The sequence below is a fragment of the Montipora capricornis genome, chromosome 13 (assembly GCF_036669925.1).
Source record: "Montipora capricornis isolate CH-2021 chromosome 13, ASM3666992v2, whole genome shotgun sequence".
NCBI classification, from domain to species: domain Eukaryota; kingdom Metazoa; phylum Cnidaria; class Anthozoa; order Scleractinia; family Acroporidae; genus Montipora; species Montipora capricornis.
In genome coordinates this window covers 39,115,145-39,125,116 of record NC_090895.1, presented here as the reverse complement: position 1 = coordinate 39,125,116, position 9,972 = coordinate 39,115,145, and the positions used below count along the sequence as shown (strand labels likewise).

Sequence of the window (9,972 nt, the reverse complement as noted above, 5' to 3'; positions counted from 1 at the left end):
TGCTTGCCCGTCGGGCAAGCTACGATAAGAAAACGCTAGCCCGACAAGTCATTCCACTAGCCCCGGGCTATCGGACAGCACTTTCGTCGCGCCCTGGCATCCATGATTCCTTCATAGAACGCATGAAATTTAACCGTTTCTTTTCAAAAATCATTGTCACTCCTTATCTGTTCTGTCCCATTTTTGCTCTGTCGTGGAAACTCACCTTTTAAGGAGGTTCGAATCAGTTTTAACACTTTCAACAAACTGTACTATTTGGAAGGATTGAATCTACCAAACTGTTTCACTTAATGGTAATGTTATGATACCATATGAAACACCAGTAGATGCTTAACAAGATGCACTCATTAATGTGACGTAATGGGTTACCAGAGCAACAAAAGAGCCATCTAAAAAGAGGCTCTACTTTGTCTTCAAACGTATATATCTCAAAAACGAACTCGGTGACCCCCATTTTTTGTTGCCGGAGAGTGACTAGCACGCTAAAACTTTCTGTAAAGTTGAAAAAAATCTCTGGAACAGATTCATAGGCACGTTCACAATTTAAAAAAATGAAGGTGGCTCAGAATCCGCTCTAGAGAATTTTTTTAACTTTGCAGAGAGTTTCGTCTTAGCCTGCTAATCACTTTTCGGCAATAAAAAATGGGTCACCGAGTTCGTTATTGAGATATAAGTGCTTAACACAAAATATAGGGCGTTTTTAGATGGTTCTTCTGTTGATAAGGTAGTTTATTACGTAGCAGTAATATATGCATGTTGTTAAACAATTATTGGTGTTTCATATGGTACCATAACATTGCCATTAAGTGATACAGTGTTGTAGAGTTAATCTTTGTAATAACACGTTCCAGTTTCAACACCCAACAGCAATATTATGGTACCATTATAGAACACCAATAATTGCTTAACAAGATACGTTAGAAACGTGACGTAATAGGTTACCAGAGCAACAAAAGAGCTATCTAAAAACACCCTATTTCTTGTCTGTAAGCACTTAGATCTCAAAATGAACTCGGTGACTCCCAATTTTTATTGCTGGGAAGTGATAACCAAGAAGCTAAAATAAAAATTCTCTGCAGCAAATTCAGGGCTACCTTCAAATTTTAAGGTGGCTCCGAACCCGCTTCAGAGAATTTTATGAACTTCTCAGAGGATTTCACCTCACCTGTTTATCACTTCCCAGCAACAAAACTTCGGAGTCACCAAGTTTGTTTTCGATGTAAGCGTTTGAAGTCAAAATGAAGAGTGTATTTGGATGGTTCATTGGTTGCTGTGGCAATCTGTAACGTCTTTTTTGGCTACAATTGATTTTTCATATGATAGAATAACAGTTCCTTTACGTGAATCGGTGTTGTACGGCCAATTCTTCCAATAAGACATTCCCTTAATGAAAATTGTTGTAACTGGTTTGAGCCATCTTAAAGCCCAAAAAATTTTACATTCGTTGCTTTTTCTACCAGTTGCATTTTCATTTTGCTTTGGATGGGGAAACGGTTTTTTCTAGGAATTATATTTGGGAGAAAATATAACTGTAGTTCTCCTACAAGCGTGACAACGGATTCTTGAATGTCGTAGATGAGTTATTAGGGAGAAGACGTTTAAGAAGATCATGGCATCACGAGAATGCAATCAGTCTCGTCCTCTTTGACAGTCCAGTAAGAACGCGATCCTCGCAAGGTGCATGAGTGAAGAACGTCGCGAGGATCGCGTCCTTGCGAGACGGGCAAAAAAAGTGAGAGACTGCAGTATGAACTCAAGAAAGTTGGACAAGCTTTAAGACTGTTTTACAACTTTATTTGATATTTTTCAGTAATAGCAGACTAAGCGCTAGATATTATTTGGATGGTTACGAACCACAACTCAGGGGGTTTTCACATGTTTATTATTTGTATGTTTTTCACAGATCACATATGGAGGACGAGGTACTGATGCTTTGGATCACCAGAAGATTCTTCTCGCCCACGATTCTTAAAGACGGTTCCAAGTTTGCTAGCTTGGGTTAGAACATTCACCAAGCTTTTAGGCTTAAAACTGAACCCCATATTAGCTATTTGAATCAATGGATTTCAAAATGCCCGCTGTATTAGTAAAATGGTCTATGTACACAACCGTTTCACAAAACGACAAGATTTGTTATGGTACCATCTGAAAAGCAATAATTGCTTAACAAGTTCATCTAGCTAACCAATTATTAATGGCCTGCATGGTACCATGATATTGTCGTGTGTGAAACAGTGTGGTAGGGTTTTCGTTCCAATCAGACATTGGCTTGGAATAGACCTTTTTAGCTTGTACTTTTTGTTTTCCCATTTCAGACCACGTGATGTTACTCTGGAGAACAGTTTCTTTCAAATGTTGTCTTACGCACATGCATATGTGCGCATAAGTGATGATAAAACAAAAGGAAATTCCCTTGAGAACATCACATGGTTTGAAATGGGAAAACCAACGTACAGACTAAAAAGGTCTTTTACGTGTTGAAATAGTGAGCCATGTTAAGAGAATCCCCACTCCTTGCATGGGTAATTTGCTGCAACCAAATTTGTTGTAAAATTCTTCCAAGAAGGTGTTTGTGTAAGAAAAGCAATTAAATTCGGAATTGCTTTCTTTCACTATCAAATTTCTTGGACACAATCATTTTGAATAATTGTGACGTGCCATATTTTCAACATTGTTCTTATACAAACATTCTCTGCAGATGTACTACGTCACAACTATTCCAGATATTGGGGCCCATATAAAAAGCACTGATGCCAGGTTCCTTCCACGTGGTCTAATGTAGCCTATACGTCACTCAAGCCTCTGGGCTCCTGGGTCAAAGACTTGCTTCTTCGATGAATGTTTACAGCGATAAGTAGTGTTTTTCTTTTGGGTCGTATAGCAGCTGTTGTGATGTACAATGTGAGTGCCTTGGTGTCAAAACCTCAAACACAACAAAAAAAAAATTGACTTACATTTTGAAAATGATAGAAGCTGCTATGACACCTAGTAATAGCTAACATCAATTATCTCTTTCGCTCTCCTTTTCTTTACCTGTTCGTTCGTATTTGTCGTCCTTGGTCCACTCAGGCACAACAACAACAACAACTGTTAAGAACCCCCAACTGGCCGAGGGCAAACCAGTTGGCTATTTACAAGTGCGCCCTAGAAGTTGAACCAGGGACTTCTTTAACCCGGGAACTCCGGATCTCTTTTAATTTTGCTTGATTATGGTCAAATGTTCTCAAAGCTTTACCTTTTTCTGTTTTGCATTGCAGCATTTTCCCATCTTACATATGGAGCCTCGAGTGAACTATATCCCAGATTCCTCGCTTTACACTTGCCCACTTTACAAAACGTCTGCTCGTACGAGCTGGGGTCTTGTCCACCACTGGTAAGCACAGTAGCTTGTCTCCGATTCTTGCTTGGTCTGATTTTTAAGTTATGGAGGCTGTGAAGTCCCATTCCTTCGTAGGTGATTAACAGCCCCTGTATGGGGAAATATCAAACAAGTTGCTTGCAAAATTGAGAGCTCGTCTTTTATTCAGCACTTCTTTCCAGATTTATACATAATATTTTTGATGGACATTATGTCGTGTTCAAATTAAGTGCAAACGTCAAGTAAACATTTGAATGAATAGGTGTATTAGTGACATATCAAAATCAATGAACATGTCTAGCTTGTATTTCCGGACATTTTTACCGCAACCCTTTATTACTGGCGGTAATATCTTAACAGTTTCTTTAGTGAGAAATAAACAGAATTGGCAGTTAGATGAAGAGTTTAAGTTAAAATTAACCCAACTAAATCACTTTAAAAATGTTCCTTTGTATTTTTAGATCATTCCACGAACTTCTTTGTTGCTGTTTATCTACCAACTTATGTACCGTCCAACTTCTGGATTGAAAAGGGAACAACTGTTGTGTGAGCTGAACGAGCAAACGACAGTAAAAATGAAACAAAGTAGATTCAGACTGCATTTCTTTAAGTGAACTCATTAGCCGTAAGAATATTACTTATCGTTATTCATAGTTGAAGGAAAGGTTAATGGTTTATTTCTCTTGTTTTTAATATTCACGGTTTCAAGAAAGTAATTTTTTTCTCGATTTCGTGGATAATATTTAAGGCGTGAGTGTTTTGAAAATAAAAGTATTTTTCTTTCGTAAGTAGCTTTCCAAGACACTGTATGAATTTATTTGTCTGAAATTTTTGTCATTCCATCTGAAGTTATGAAGAGTCTTGAACATTTTACGTTTTACATTTATATGAATAAAGTGACGAAACTTCAGAAATGAGACAGACACTTTTATGATTTTTTTGTTGAGGATATCAAACTGCCTATGAAGTTTTAAAAGGCCTGTAGAAATAATGAGGAATGGCGTTTCTCTTTTGGGACTTGTTCAATTCTTTTGTTCCAAAATTGAATTTGATTTATAGAGCGTTTTCACTCACGTGACGAGAATGGGTGCTAATTTATTGAAACAAAAGAAACCATTTGCATGAAAATAGAGTTAAATTTCTAGAGGATTGGAACACCAACATGGGTGCGGTGACGTCATGTGAAAACGCTCTATTGAAACTATTTGATCTCAAACAAAAGGGGAAAAAAATCGAAAATGATTCGAATTTGTGGTTGAAATGGCAAGGCGTAAACACGAAAAATGAAAGGGAGAAGGAGATTTGAAATATGCATAATGGCAGGAATTAATGACTATGCAGGACATGGACGAATATGCATGAAATCAATTTAATATGCATGAACTAAACAGGAATTAACGAATATGCATTAAATGAACAGGACTTAATGAATATGCATGAAATGAACAGCAATTGATGAATATGCATAAACTAAACAGCAATTAATGAATATGCATTAAATCAATGAATTTGCATTAAATGAACTGGAATTAATGAATATGCATGAAGTAAACAGCAATTAATGAATCTGCATGATATTAATGAATATGCATGAAATGATCAGGAATTAATGAAATCGATGATTATGCATGAAATCAATTGAATATGTATGAAATTAACAGGAATTAATGAATATGCATTAACTGAACAGGAATTAATGAATATGCATGAAATCGACTTAATATGCATGAAATTAACAACAATTAATGAATCTGCATGAAATGATCAGGAATTCATGAATATGCATGATTAAATGAATATGCGTTAAATGATCAGGAATTCACGAAATCGATGAATATGCATGAAATGATCAGGATTTAATTAATATGCATAACATTATTGATTATTCATGAAAGCAATGAATATGCATGATATTAATGAATATACATGAAATGATCGGGCATTAATGAAATCAATGAATATGCGTGAAAAAAACAGCAATTGATGAATATGCATAAACTAAACAGGAATTCATGAATAGGCATGAAATTAACAGGAATTGATGAATATGCATAAAATGATCAGGAGTTAATGAAATGAACAGGAATTGATGAATATACATGAAATGATCAGGATTTAATTAATATGCATAATATTAATGATTATTCATGAAATCAATGAATATGCATGATATTAATGAATATACATGAAATGATCGGGCATTAATGAAATCAATGAATAGGCGTGAAAAAAAAAAGCAATTGATGAATATGCATGAACTAAACAGCAATTAATGAATATGCATGATATTAATGATCGGGAATTAATGAAATCAATGAATATGCCTTAAATGATCAGGAATAAATGAATATGCATGAAATCAATTGAATATGCGTGAAATGAACAGGAATTAATAAATGCAGTAAACAGGAATAAATGAATAGGAATTAATAGGCATGCAATGGACACGATTCGATGAAATGCATTAATGGATGAATATATATGAATTCGAAGAATATGCATGAAATGGACAAGAATTCATGAATATCCATGAAATGAACCGGAATTGATGAATATGTGTGAAATTAACAGGAATTAATGAATATGTATGACATGAATCAATGAATGGGATGAATAATGCATGACATGGAGCAACCGTAGTCATAATAATAGAGAGCTTTAGATTCTAGTACGAGAACGACTACGAGTACGAGATTTTCTCTTAAGGCAACAGTGAGCGCGCGCAAACCAGCGTCACTTTGTCAGGAAAAACGTGATGCCGCTGTCATTTTAGTACGAGGTTTTGCAAAAATGTCGTCGAATCAAATCAAGTCAACAACACGGTAGCAGTTTTGGCTTTTTTTGGTGAGCAAAAAGGCTCAGTTACCAGCAATAAGAATAACTGAGCATCCTATACTGCTAACAAAGAGTAAGATAAGCGTACGGGTTATAAGTTTCCTTAGTATTTTCGCTAAAAACGGGCAGTCAAAACTCGTACTCGTTCTCGTCCTCGTCGTAGAATCTAAAAAGGTCCCTATTGTGTTATAATTAAAGTAATAACGGTAATAACGATCACCGAAAGCTGTTACCTCCATGTAGTGTAATGTTGCTTCTGGGTGAAAGCAGCTGCTGTAATCTTCGATGCGAAGGGCTTGCTATCAAAATCTTAAAAACAAAGTGGAAGGTATAAAATGGTTTATTTTCAAAACGATAGAAGTGACCTTGATATCTAGTAATAGCTAACATACGTTATCTGTTTTTCTCTCCTTGCCATTACGTGTTAAGTTGCAAAGTTGGCTGGTCGGGTTTTTTTCTTGAAGATGTGCTCGTGTACGCAATAGAAAAAAAAAAGAAAGAAAGAAAGAAAAAAAAGAGTATATCTCAGAAAAATTATTTAAAGGTTTTTTTGACAAGTGGTAAAGACTTGTAGACGTTAAATGAGAACAAAAAGGTATCAGAAGCATTTTTATGTTTAAATATTAGTTTTTTTTAGTTAGGGGAGAGGGAAGGGTTCCCATAAACTAAGTTCTTCAAGTTTACATAAGAATTAAATTTATACATGAGAACATACTGCAGCTTACACTAATCAAACAACGACGGTTTAAAATATTGAGCCTGCTTGTCATTCGTTTATTGACTGAGTTAAGTGTATTATTTCTTTCTTTTTTTTTGCAATTTATATCTGTAGAGTATGAGGGAATTCGTTGACAACGAAAATAGTCTACCGATGGATTTCGAGAAATGGAAATGTAATGGTGTTATATATAGAAGATAAGGAGGGAGTGGTCAGGGAGGGGTACTATTACAAGTACATGTCCTTATAAAAACATGATGACTTCCAGATTACCATGCAAATTATTGTACGGTCTGCGAAAAAGTGTTTAGTTTATTTGCATGATAATAAGAAAGATAACGTCTATCATATTGATGGTGAGATGTTTCTTTGGTGGGAGCAATGGCAGGGGGGTAGGGATGGTTAGAAAACTGAGAACGGGGTTGAGCTCTATTTCTCTGAAGGTGTTAAATCTAACCGTTCTTAATACGTATCACTGGCTATAAAGTCTATTTCATGACAATATGTTAGTAGACCGTTGTAATCTTTAGTTTTAAGCGTTCACTTGCAAGAATAATGGTCTATTATCATTTGGTTTAACTTATTGAAATGTGCAATCTTTAGTAGTGTAAAGAAAATATTATTTTAAAACGTTATGGTAAAAAAAGAAAAGAAATATTGGAATGTTTGAAAGAAACCTGTTCATTATGCCAAATCTGATAGGTGTCATAATTAACGAGAGAAAGTAAAAGACAGACGATTTAGAGACATGACCTAAACAAAATAATGAGACGAAGCGATCGATAGGAGGTTGTACTTACAGTGTAAATTTTTGTAGATGGCCTCGCGAGTCTTGATTCTCCAGCATTCTGCTTCAAATGTTCTGTTTAAAGATAAAATTAGGCCGAGTGATAAGAGGGAGTCAATGGAAATACTTGTATACAGAATATACAAATGAATTTACCTTGTAAGTAGGTAATGCTGACAAGTTGGATTACTTTAGCTTGGTCTTGGCATTTTCTAAATACAACTTACCTAACGAGAAAGACAAAAGATGCAATTGTATTTACGGGCTATGTATGTTTTTATTTATCATGCAGAGGTGCAAAAAAATATAAAGATATTCTTGATTTTGTGACATTATTTCGTGTTCAACAATTCGACGTGATGAAATTTGAATATCACTATTGCGTAAAGGGATATGTTTAAAATATTATGGAAGGTTGGTCAAATGAGACATTGTTACACCATGAGCAGGAGTAAACTAAAAAGGCAAAAGCATCGTTAGAGCGAAATCGTGGGTGAAATGATCGCTGATTTGGCCGAGTCGAGGTGTAGGGTCATTACAAAGAAAATGCTGAGAAAAAACGAAAAAAAAAAAAATGTTACGGAATAAAAGATGCCGCATAAACGACAAGGAAAAACGAGGTTGATTGAGCTTTGGGCAAATGGTAAAGTTTAAAAAGTTAGGAAATTAAACTGCATTTAAGAGCAATCGAGATGAGTTTCACGTATATTTAAAGTTCTTTAATAAAAGAGGCATTGTAACATTGTCCCTTCAATTTTGAAATATATTTATTCATTTATTTATTATTTATAATTACAAGAGCTAGTATTCGTTCTAAAACAAATTGATAAAGTATTATTGAAAAGGAGTATTCAAAACTTTAAAGAGTTCTGGACTTAAGTACTGTTTGTTATCGTTTTAAATCTTGCTTCAAATCTTTATTTGTTTATTGGCAGTGTTGAAGTGTTTCGATTAGATTTCGTCTCATTTTTACAGCACCAGAACTTACATCACGACGGAAAAGTGTGGAGGGAGAATGGAAGGGACAGTGATCAAAGATATTGAGGGAATGAAAACTGTGTAAATGACCTCATGTACGTAAAAGGGTACTATGCTACCGGGTTTGGGGAGGGGGGGGGGGGGCATGAATGGTTAAGTTAGGAGGAGAGGAGAGGGCCCCCTTAAAATTACATGTCCTTATGACGGCATGGTTGGTTTTCAAATTATCCTGCAAATTAGTTAAACACTGTATACAAAAAGGCTAATCTTCGGAAAAGGATGACAAGGATTGGCTAGCCTTTGTGCATCAGTAAACCTCAGATTTGCGAAAAGTTCTTACACAAGGAGCGACTGCTCTCAACACTTTTTTTCATTGAATGTTCTTGTCGGTTTGTCCAAGAAACGTGAAAGACGTTGACAGGTTGCCTTTTGCGCATTGAAGAAAAACAAGTTAGCGCTTCAGGTTTTTGGTGAAGAGCGTAGTTTATTTGCATGATAATTACAAAACTTTGTGTGCCTGATATCATCGTTGGGTAGAGTGGGAGGAGTGGAGGGGGAGGGGGGGGGGCTAGGGACAGTTTGGGAACTGAGGAGGAAGGGATGATGGAAGAGTGGTGGGTTGAGGTTAAGGAGATCTGTGCAGAGCGTTGGAATTTCATACAACTGCTTTAATTTAAGTTGAATTTTTTAATGCGTTTTTAGTTGCTATAAGTTGTTGTACAGTTTTTTTGTCCCGGCTACTTATGTACTCTTCTGCATCTCTTTAATGAGAGTTTAACAGGAATAGTGTCTCTTAGAATTAATTATGAATAAGTTTACGCGATACTTTAACATCGGCATCAAAAGAAATTTGTTAAATTGTTACGCAGAAAAAGAACGGAAAAGCCATTTATAATTTTATGACGTTGTTCTAAAGAAACCTGGATGTGGCGGGTGTAGAAGAAGCGCTAGTAGTATTAGCAGCTGTTGTCAAGGGGTATCGTCTATGAACAAAAAAAACAAAAACAAAAACCAAAAAAAAAAAAAAAAGGGCAAACATGATGTAGGGAGAATGAAGTTAACTTTTAAAAAGGCCCAAATCATTGATGGTGCGATGTACTTACACAATATGAATGTTGTTAACTGGTGGTAAAGGTTTTAATTTCCCATTTGTTGTCATGTGCTTGCTTAAACAGCTGAAAAAAAGGCAACGTGTTCAAAAGAAATTTACATTTGGTCTGGTAATAATTAATACGTTTGAATACTCTAAAATCATCAAAATTTTAAAAATGTAAGTAAGTTTGAAAGGCACTTATC

General features: G+C 35.5%; 1 long non-coding RNA gene across 2 annotated transcripts in view; it reads left to right on the top strand.

Moving 5' to 3' along the window:
* Positions 1–4,272, top strand: part of LOC138028911 (uncharacterized) — a 27,452-nt gene extending 23,180 nt beyond the window's left edge. For both annotated transcript variants that reach the window (XR_011127765.1, XR_011127764.1), the window contains exons 4-6: positions 1,904–1,998; positions 3,258–3,373; positions 3,820–4,272. This is a non-coding gene — a long non-coding RNA (uncharacterized lncRNA). The remainder of the gene's footprint in view (positions 1–1,903; positions 1,999–3,257; positions 3,374–3,819) is intronic.
* Positions 4,273–9,972: the final 5,700 nt, after the last annotated feature.